Source organism: Heterocephalus glaber, unplaced genomic scaffold (genome assembly GCF_053883595.1).
Source record: "Heterocephalus glaber isolate CG9 unplaced genomic scaffold, H.glaber_assembly_v1.0 deba00001060, whole genome shotgun sequence".
Classification (NCBI taxonomy): Eukaryota; Metazoa; Chordata; class Mammalia; order Rodentia; family Bathyergidae; genus Heterocephalus; species Heterocephalus glaber.
The window spans coordinates 2613122-2623743 of NW_028258185.1; the positions used below are offsets into that span (position 1 = coordinate 2613122).

Here is a 10622-nt window from a genome sequence, read left to right on the forward strand (position 1 = left end):
ATGGAAGCTGCAAATCAAACAGCTCTCTCAGAATTCAATTTCCTGGAGCTGACAGATGATCCCAAACTGCAGCCCCTCATTTTAAGCCTCTTCCTAGCCATATACTTGGTCACCATTTTGGGGAACCTGCTCGTCATCTTGTTTGTCAGCTCTGAGTCCCACCCACACACCTGCATAGACTTTTTCCTCTCTGTTCTGTCTTTTAATGACATCTGTTCCAGCACAAGCAGGATCCCAAAGATGCTGGTGAACACTCAAACACAGAAGCAGAGCATCACTTACACAGGCTGCTTCACTCAGGCTGATTTTGTCCCAGTTTTTGCATTCTTAGAAAGCATTCTCCTTGCAGTAATGGCCTATGACCACTATGCAGCCATTTGCCATCTGCTAAGGTAAACAGTCATCATGAACCCCCACTACTGTGTTTTGCTTGTTCTGGTCTCCTTGTTAATTAGCATGGCAGACTCTGTGCTGCACACTCTGCTGGTGCTGAATCTCTCTTTCTTCACAGAATTGGAGATCCCACACGTTTTTTGTGAACTTGCTCAGGTCATCACGCTGGCCTGTTCTCATACTGTCATTGATAACATTTTGTTGTACATTTCATGTTGCATATGTGCTGGTATTCTACTCTCTGGAAGTATATATTCTTATATTCAAATAGTGATCTCTGTTTTGAGGAGGTCATCATCAGGACCTGTGGCTCTTACCTGTCTGGTGTCTCTTTGTTTTATGGGACAGTTTGGGGGCTGTACATTACCTCTACAGTGACTGACTCACCCAGGAAGACTGCAGTGGCTTCAGTGATATATTCTGTGTTTCCTCAAATGCTGAGCCCCTTTATCTATAGCTTGAGGAACAAAGACATGAAGGCTCGAGGAGACTCATCACTAGGATAGCTTCTCTTCTATGATATTCATTTGCCTTGGACTTGGGTTTCTAGAGTAATTCACAAGGACAAGATTTCTGGTGACCCAGAATGCTTCACATATGGCTGATTTGAAACCTCACCATGTTTTATGTCTGTCTGTATAAAAAATTATTTCAATTCTCCAAATACAATCACAGAAGTAGAACCTGAAAATGGGGTTCTAGTTTTAGCAAATTTTGTTGTGGAAAACTCTTAGAAAAAAGAAAATTGGAAATAGTATGCAGGGCCAGGAAAATGCTGAAGCAAATCTGTGATGATATCTAGAGTATAGCTTCCACCTGATTATAGCTCCAACCTGTTAATTATAGCCCACTGTTAGTCCTACTGTGAGACAAGTGGTGAGACATTTATAGCTTGTGAAGCACTTAGGGTTGTTAGTGGCTGACTCTGTATTTCTGTGGGAATAGTAGCATCAACCATATTCAGGGTCCTCATCTATAAAATTGGCAAAAAATAGATGGTTTCAGTGACTTGAGATGACTGGAGATGATTTGAGATGGTAGTTGAAAATGCATTAATTAAGTTTTTTTCAGCCCTAGAACAGAAGAAAACTAACATTTTTACATTCTAACGACAAAAAACTTACCTTTTTAAAAGAACGTCTGAGGAAAAAGTATCAGAACTAATTAGGTTTCCCATCAGTCAGTCCTCCATGAAGTGACCTCCTCCTAGGACCATTTTCCACCCACTGCACTTGGTAATAGCAGCAAAATCAGGTGCTGTATCTGAACATGATGCCTTGGACAGAAAATGACGGCCCTGCTTTGGGTCAAATGATAAGTAACTTTCATGGATCAGCCAAACTGAATCTCTCTAATGGATTGAATGTTGACCTTCCAAATATGTCCACATGCTGTCCCATTAAATTGTGGTTAACTTGTATAAAAATGTGTGAATGTTACTTGCTTTAGAAAAGGGGATTTGACAGGGAGGAAACTCTTTTACTGATTTCAAAGGCTGTTATCTGTAACTACACGTTTCTTTAAAAGCCAGACAAAAATTGAAAAGACATGGAAATACCTTTTGATCCTGTTTTACAAGTTCAATTTCTCATACCAAAGAAATTATTTGGTGTTTACACATGTTCCCTATTTATTTCACTTAAGAATATTGCCCCAGTGGGCATACATTTAGCTATAAATGACTCTAATTTCTACATTTTTATGGCTGAATAGAACTCCATTTTATTTTTTTAAAAAGCACATTTTCTTTATCTAGTCCTCAGTTGATGGGAAAATGGGCTGTTTCCAAGTTTTCAACATTACAAACTCTGCCAGTATAAACATGGGTGCACATAAATCCCTGTGGTATGATACTTTTAATTCTTTTGGGAAGATACCCAGCAGGGGAATAGCTGAGTCACATGGGACCTGTAATCCTAGTTTTTTGAGGTATCTCCATACTGATTTCCTCAGTCATTGGACCAGTCTACACTTCCATCAGCAGTGGAGCAGTGTTCCTCTTTCCCCACAGCCCCACCAGAATTTGTTATTGGTTGATTTCATGATAGCAGCCACTTTTGCTGGGGTGAGGTGGAATCTCAGCGTTGTTTTCATTTGCATTTCTCAGATGACCAGTTATGTTGAATGTTTTTTCATGTTTATTTGCTATTTGTACTTCTTTGAGAAATGTCTGTTCATTTCAGTTGCCAATTTTTGGATTGAGTCTTTAAATTTGGGAGGTCTGATTTTTTTAAAGTTCTTTATAAATTCTAGATAGTAGACCTTTGTCTGAGGAACATCAGGTGAAAATTTTTTCCCACATTGTGGATTGTCTCTTAACACTGTTGGTGGTTTCTCTTGCTGTGTATAAACTTTTTAATAAGAAGACATCCCACTTGTTTATTGATTGTGCTAGATCACAGGCAACTGAGGTTTTGTTCATGAAGTCTTTTCCTATGCCAGTGTCTTCAAAGGTTCTAACTAACCTCTCTTCCAGCTGGTTTAGTGTTTCTTTTTTAATATTTAGATCTTTAATCCATTTAAATTTTAGTTTAGTGGATGGTGAGAGATATATATCTAGTTTTAATCTTTGGCAAGTTGAAACCCACTTTTTCCAGTAGCATGTATTAAAGTGGCTATCTTTCCTCCAGTGAGGCTGTTTGGATCCTTTGTCAAAGATTAGGTGGCTGAGTGTGTCTGGAGTTGTTACTTCATCTTCTAGACTGTTCCACTGGTCCTTGGGTCTGTTTCTTTGTCAGTACCATGCTGTTTTCTCACAGTAGCTTTGTAGTATAGTTTCAAGTTGGGGATTGTGATACCTACTTCCTTTTCTTTGTTGCCTAGAATTGCTTTTGTTTTTCTAGGTTTCTTCTTGTTCCAACTGAATTTTTGAAGTGTTTTCTCAAGTTCTGTGAAGTATGTGGTTGGATTTTCAATTGGGATGGCATTGAATCTATATAACAGTTTTAGAATTATGGCCATTTTCAATAAATTTGTTCTTCCTACCCAGGAGCAAGGGATGTCCTTCCATTTTCTGAAATCCTCTTTGATCTCTTTTTTTTGGAGTGCTATAATTTTCATAGTAGAGGTCTTTTATTTCTTTTGTTAGGTTGATTCATAGGTATTTTAATTTTTTGGATGCTATTGTGAAGGAAGTTATTTTTCCAGTTCCTCTTTCAGTGAGTCTGTTGTTGGTGTACCTGAAAGCTATTGATTTTTGTGTGTTAACCTTCTATCCAGCTACTGTACTGAATTTCATTATAAAGTCTAAAAGAATTTTGGTGGAGTTTCTAGGGTCTTCTATATAGAGGATCATGTCCTCTGCAAGTAATGACAATTTAATTACTTGTTTCTTATCTTTACTCTTTGATTTCTTTCTTTTGTCTAATTGCTATGGGTAATGTTTCCAAAACAATTATGAATAGGAGTGGTAATAGCGGACATCCTTGTCTTGTTCATGAATTTAGTGTGAAGGATTTCAATTTTTGGCCATTTAGCATGATATTGGCTATTGGTTTTTATAGATGGCTTTTGTCAGATTGAGGTAGAGACTGTCTATTCTAACTTTTTGTAGGGTTTTTATTTTTTATCATGAATGCATGTTGGATTTTGTTGAATGCTTTTTCTGCATCTATTGAGATGATCAAATGGATTCTGCCCTTGGCTCTATTGATATAGTGTATTACGTATATTGATTTGTATAGGTTTAACCATCCCTGCATCACTGGGATGAATCCCACTTAGTCAGGGTGTATATCTTCTTGATCTTCTCCATTCTATTTTCCAGTATCTTGTTAAGGATTTTTGCACCTATGTTCATTAGTGAGATAGGCCTATAGTTCTCTTTTTCAGTTGGGTTTTTCTCTGCTTTTGGGATCAAGGTGATGCTTCCATCCAGGAATGAATTTGGGAGTATTTCTTCCCTTTCAATTTCACTGAAAAGTTTAAACAGTAGAGGCAATAGTTCTTTAAATACCTTCCAGAATTCTGCAGTGAAGCCATCAGGGCCAGGGATTTACTTACTTGGTAAGTTTTTAATTATGTTTTCAATTTTGCTCATTGACATTGGGTTGTTTGGAATTTTTAGGTCTTCTTCATTCAACATTGGCCCTTTAACATATCTAGGACTCTGTCCATTTCTTCTCTGTTTTCCATCTTACTGGTGTATAAGTTCTTGAAGGAGTAATTAGGATCCTCTGTATTTCTGCTGCTTCCAATCTAGTGTCAACCTTTCATTCCTAATTGTATGGATTCTAGTCTTTTCTTTCCATTTTTTTCATAAGGCTGGCTAAGTGTTTGCCAATTTTGTTTATTTTTTTCAAGAAAAAACTCAGCTTCATTGATTTTTTGTATCATTCTCTTAGTCTCCATTGCATTGATTTCTGCTGTAATCTTTATAATAAGGTTTATCCTGCACTTCTTTTTTCTAGAAGCTTGAAGTTCAGCAGCACGTTGTTTATTTGAGCTCACTTTGTTTTCCTAATATGAATATTCACTGCTATGAATTTCCCTTGTTAGGCTGCCTTCATTGTCTCCCATAGATTCTGATACATTGCATTGACATTGTCTTTTAATTGTATAAACTGTCTGATATTTTCTTCAATTTTCTCTGTGACCCATGGGTTATTCAGTAGTTTGTTGTTCAATTTCCAAATTTTTATGAAATTCTTGCAGTTTTTTTTTGGTATTGATCTCCAATTTCATCACACTATGCTCTGATAATATACAGGAGATAACTCTAATTCCTTTGAACTTACTTATACATGTTGTATGAGCAATTATGTGGTTTATTTTAGAGAACAAACCACGCACATTCAAAAAAATGTGTATTCTGATTTTGTGGAGTGGAACACTCTGTAAACAACTGTTAATTCATTTGTTCAAGAGTTTGATTGTTTTTCATATTTTGTTGTTCATTTTTTGTCTAGTTGAATTATTAGGGGTTTTTTATTAAATTCTTTTATTGGTACATTGTAGGTATACAACACAATTACATTTCTCATTGGGAATTGTACCTTTACATAATGTATCTCAGTTCTTATTTTTTCCCCATTCCTAGCCCTCCCTTCACGCCCTCCACCCTTCCCTATTTACAAAGACTTTATTTCCATTTTTTCCATTTCTCAGCATTTTTGCTTTCCTTTCTTTCCTTTCCCCTGCCCCTCCCACTACCCCTACACATTTGGACCTTTTCTTCCTATTTTACATTATTGTTTATTCATTCTAATCATTGGTATATTTTAGGTATACAATATAATGACATTCATCATTGGAAATTTGCACCTTTGCATAGTCTCTCTTGGTTCTTATTTTTCACCCTTGCCCAGCCCTCCCTTCAACCCCTCCAGTCCTCCCTATTTACAAAGATTTTGCTCCTATTTTTCCATTTTCTCATATTAATGCCACACCCTTCTTTCCTTTCCCCTAGCCCTCCCACTTCCTTTCCCTTTGTCCCTTTTCTTCCTATTTCACATTACCTATAACACATTTAGTCCTTATTTACACTTTCAGTTTCTCACACAAGAGAAATTATTCGATATTTATACATGTGTGTCCCATTTATTTCACTTAAGAGTATTGCCTCAGTGTGCATCCACTTAGCTATAAATGTCTCTAATTTCTCATTTTTTATGGCTGAGTAGCACTCCATTTTATATAAAAAAACACATTTCTTGATCCAGTCTCCAGTTGATGGGCATTTGGGCTGTTTCCAAGTTTTAGCTATTACAAACCATGCTGTTATGAACATGGGCGCACATATATCACTGTGGTATGATTCTTTTAATTCTTTGGGGAAGATCCCCAGCAGTGGAATAGCAGGGTCAAATGGGACTTCCAGTCCTAGTTCTTTGAGGTATCTCCATACTGATTTCCACAGTGCTTGCACCAATCTACATTCCCATCAGCAGTGGAGCAGGGTACCTCTTTCCCCACACACCCACCAACATTTGTTATTGGTTGATTTCATTATAGCACCCATTCTTTTCTGGAGTGAAGTGGAATCTCAGCATTGTTTTCATTTGCATCTCTGAAATGGCCAGTGATGTTGAACATTTTTTCATGTATTTATTTGCTATTTCTACTTCTTTGTCTGAGAAATATCTGTTCATTTCAGTTGCCCATTTTTGGATTGGGTCTTTAAATTTGGGAGGTCTCATCTTTATAAGTTCTTTATAGATATGAGATAGTAGACCTTTGTCTGAGGAAGAGCAGGTGAAGATTTTTTCCCACATTGTGGGTTGTCTCTTCACACTGCTGGTGGTTTCTCTTGCTGTGCAGAAGCGTTTTAATGAGAAGAGATCCCACTGGTTGATAGTTTGTGCTAGTTCACGGGCAACTGAGGTTTTGTTCATAAAATCTTTTCCTATACTGATGTCTTCAAGGGTTCTACCTAACCTCTGTTCCAACTGGTTCAGAGATTCTATTTTAATATTTAGATCTTTAATCCATTTTGATTTTAGTTGAGTGCATAGTGAGAGATATAGGTCTAGTTTTAATCTTTGGCAAGTTGAAGCAAAATTTTTGCAGCACCATTTATTAAAGAGGTTATCTTTCCTCCTCCAGTGAGGGTGTTTGGCTCCTTTTTTGAAGATGAGATGGTTGACTATGTCTGGCATTGTTTCTGCATCTTCTAATCTGTTCCAGTGGTCCTCAGGTCTGTTTCTTTGCAAGTACCATGCTGTTTTTATCACAGTAGCTTTGTAGTATAGTTGCAGGTTGGGGATTGTGATACCCCCTGCCATGTCTCTGTTACCTAGAATTGCTTTTGATATTCTGGGTCTCTTATTCCAAATGAATTTTTGGATTGTGTTCTCAAGGTCCGTGAAGTATGCTGCTGGGATCTCAATTGGAATTGCATGAAATCTATATAGCAGTTTTGGAAGTATGGCCATTTTCACTCTATTAATCCTTCCTACCCAGGAGCAGGGGATGTCTGTCCATTTTCTGATACCCTCTTCAATCTCTCTTTTCAGAGTGCCATAGTTTTCACAGAAGAGGTCTTTGATTTCTTTCATTAGGTTGATTCCTAGGTATTTCAGTTTTTTGGATGCTATTGTGAAAGGAATTATTTGCCCTATTTCTCTCTCAGTGAGTCTGTCATTCAGGTAGAGGAAAGCTATTGATTTTTATGTGTTGATCTTGTAACCAGGTACTTGACTGAATTTGGTTATTAAGTCTAGAAGACTTTTGGTGGAGTTCTTGGGGTCTTCTATATAGAGTATCATGTCATCTGCAAATAATGACAATTTGAGTTCTTCATTACCTATCTTTATTCCTTTTATTTCTTTCTCTTGTCTAATTGTCATGGCTAATGTTTCCAGAACTATATTGAACAAGAGTGGTGATAGTGGATGTCCTTGTCTTGTTCCTGATTTTAGTGTGAAGGATTTCAGTTTTAGACCATTTAGTATGATATTGGCTGTTGGTTTTTCATAGATGGCTTCTATCAGTTTGAGATAGAGACTATTCCAATTTTTCGTAGGGTTTTCATCATAAATGCATGTTGGATTTTGTGAAATGCTTTTTCTGCATCTATGGACATAATCATATGGTTTTTGTCCTTGGCTCTATTGATATAGTGTATTACATTGATTGATTTGGATATTTTAAACCATCCCTGAATCCCTGGGATGAATCCCACTTGATCAGGGTGTATGATCTTCTTGATGATCTTCTGCATTCTGTTTGCCAGTATCTTATTAAGGATTTTTGCATCTATGTTCATTAGTGAGATTGGCCTATAGTTCTCTTTTTCAGTTGGGTCTTTCTCTGCTTTGGGGATCAAGGTGATGCTTGCTTCCAGGAATGAATTTGGGAGTATTGCTTCCCTTTCAATTTCATTGAAGAGATTAAACAGTATTGGCAGCATTACCTCTCTAAATGTCTTGTAGAATTCAGCAGTTCAGCCATCAGGGCCTGGGCTTTTCTTAGTTGATAAGTTTTTAATTACATTTTCAATTTCATTGGTTGATATTTGGTTGTTCAGAATTTTTAAGTCTTCTTCGTTCAACTTTGGTAATTCATATGTATCTAGGAATCTGTCCATTTCTTCTGTGTTGTCCATCTTATTGGCGTATAGGTTCTGGAAGTAGGTGTTGATGATCCTCTCGATTTCTGCTGGGTCTGTTGTAGTTTCACCCTTTTCATTCCTAATTGCTTGGATTTGGGCCTTTTCTTTCCTTTTTCTGACAAGGTTGGCTGAGAATTTGTCAATTTTTTTGATTCTTTCAAAGAACCAACTCTTGACTTCATTGATTTTTTGTATCATTCTCTTAGTCTCCATTGCATTGATTTCTCCTCTGATCTTTATAATTTCCTCCCTTGTATGAGCTTTGGGGTTGTCCTGTTCTTCTTTTTCTAGAAGCTTGAGATTCACCATCAGGTTGTTTAACTGGGCTCGTTCTGTTTTCCTAATATGCATGTTCACTGCTATGAATTTCCCTCGTAAGACTGCATTCATTGTGTCCCATAGATTCCGATATGTTGTATTGTCATTGTCATTTAATTGAAGGAAATGTCTGATTTCTTCTTTAATTTCCTCTGTGACCCATTGGTTATTCCGAAGTGTGTTGTTCACTTTCCACGTGTTTATGAAATTTTTCCAGTTTCTTTTGCTATGGAACTCCATTTTCATCACACTATGGTCTGATAATATACAGGGGATAACTTTAATTCCTTTGCAGTTACTTAAACATGTTCTATGTGTGAGTATGTGGTGTATTTTGGAGAATGACCCATGTGCAGCTGAGAATGTGTATTCTGATTTTGCGTAGTGGAAGACTTTGTAAACTTCTGTTAAATTCATTTGTTCTGTTAAGTTCATTTGTTGAGTTCTAGTATTTCATTACTTCTTTTTAGTTTTAGTTTTTATTTTTAGTCTAGTTGATCTATTTATTTGTGACAGTGGGATGTTGAGGTCCCACACTACAATTGTATTAGTGCATATATGACTTTTCATGTCCCTTAGTATTTGTTTTATATAGTTGCGTGCACTAGTGTTTGGTGCATAGATATTTATGATTATCATCTCTTCCTCTTGGATTTTTCCCTTTGCAAGGATGTAGTGTCCTTCTTCATCTCCCTTAATCAGTGTTGGTTTGAAATCTAATTGATCTGCAAAGATGATGGCTACTCCTGATTTTTGGGGGGTTCCCATCTCATGGAGTATTGTTTTCCACCCTTTAACTTTCAGTCTATGAGTTTCCTTTTGAATTAAGTGTGTTTCTTGTATACAGCATATTGTTGGATTTTGCTTCTTGACCCATTCTGCCTGTCTATTTCTTTTGATTGGTGAATTGAGACCATTAACGTTGATGGTTATAACTGAAACGTATTGACTTGTCATTGCCATGACTTTTTCTTTTTGTTGGGTTCTCCCCCTTTACATTTAGTTTCTTGTCATGCCAGATGAGTTCATTCTGCTTTGCTTCCTGGGTTTGTGGTCCTCAATGTCTGATCCTAGGATATTGTGCAAAGTTCTTTGGAGTGCTGGTTTGGTATTCATTAAGTTCCTAAGGTGCTCTTTGTCATGAAAGTACCTTATTTGCCCATCCATTTTGAAAGATAGTTTTGCAGGGCACAGCAATCTGGGTTGGGGGCTGTTTTCTTTTATGGCTTGGAATATGTCACTCCAAGCTCTTCTTGCCTTGATGGTTTGTGTTGAGAAGTCTCCTGTGATTCTGATGGGCTTTCCTTTGTATGTGAATTGTTTCTTTCCTCTAACTGCTTGGAGAACTTTGTTCTTCTGTTGTGTTTCTGGAATCTTAACAATTATATGCCTATGTGTAGATTTTTTTTTTGATCAAGGCTATTTGGAGTCCTATATGCCTCACTTATCTGTATGTCAAGCTCTTTTCCCCTGCTTGGGAAGTTTTCTCCCATTATTTCTGTTGAAGAGATTTTTTTATGTCATCTGCACTCTCTCCTGTTTCTTCATTGAGCCCAGTCAATCTTATGTTATTCTTCTTTGCTTCATCTAGCAGCTGCTGGATTGATTTCTCATGTTCCCTTATAATTTTGAAGCAATTTTTCTTTTCCTGGTCACTAATTGCAATCTTATCTTCTATATCTGAAATTCTGTCCTCATATTGGCTCATTCTGCTGTGTAGACTTTCAATGGAGTTTTTCATGTACTGGAAATCTATTTGCATCTGTTTTATGGATTCCATTTGATTCCTATTTTGGGATTCCATCATGTTCCTCAGCTCCTCTCTAGATTATTAATCATGTCTTGCACTAGGGGCACAATT

General features: G+C 36.9%; 1 pseudogene; it reads left to right on the forward strand.

Moving 5' to 3' along the window:
- On the forward strand, nt 1-899 carry LOC147828501 (olfactory receptor 7G2-like; annotated as a pseudogene).
- Nucleotides 900-10622: the final 9723 nt, after the last annotated feature.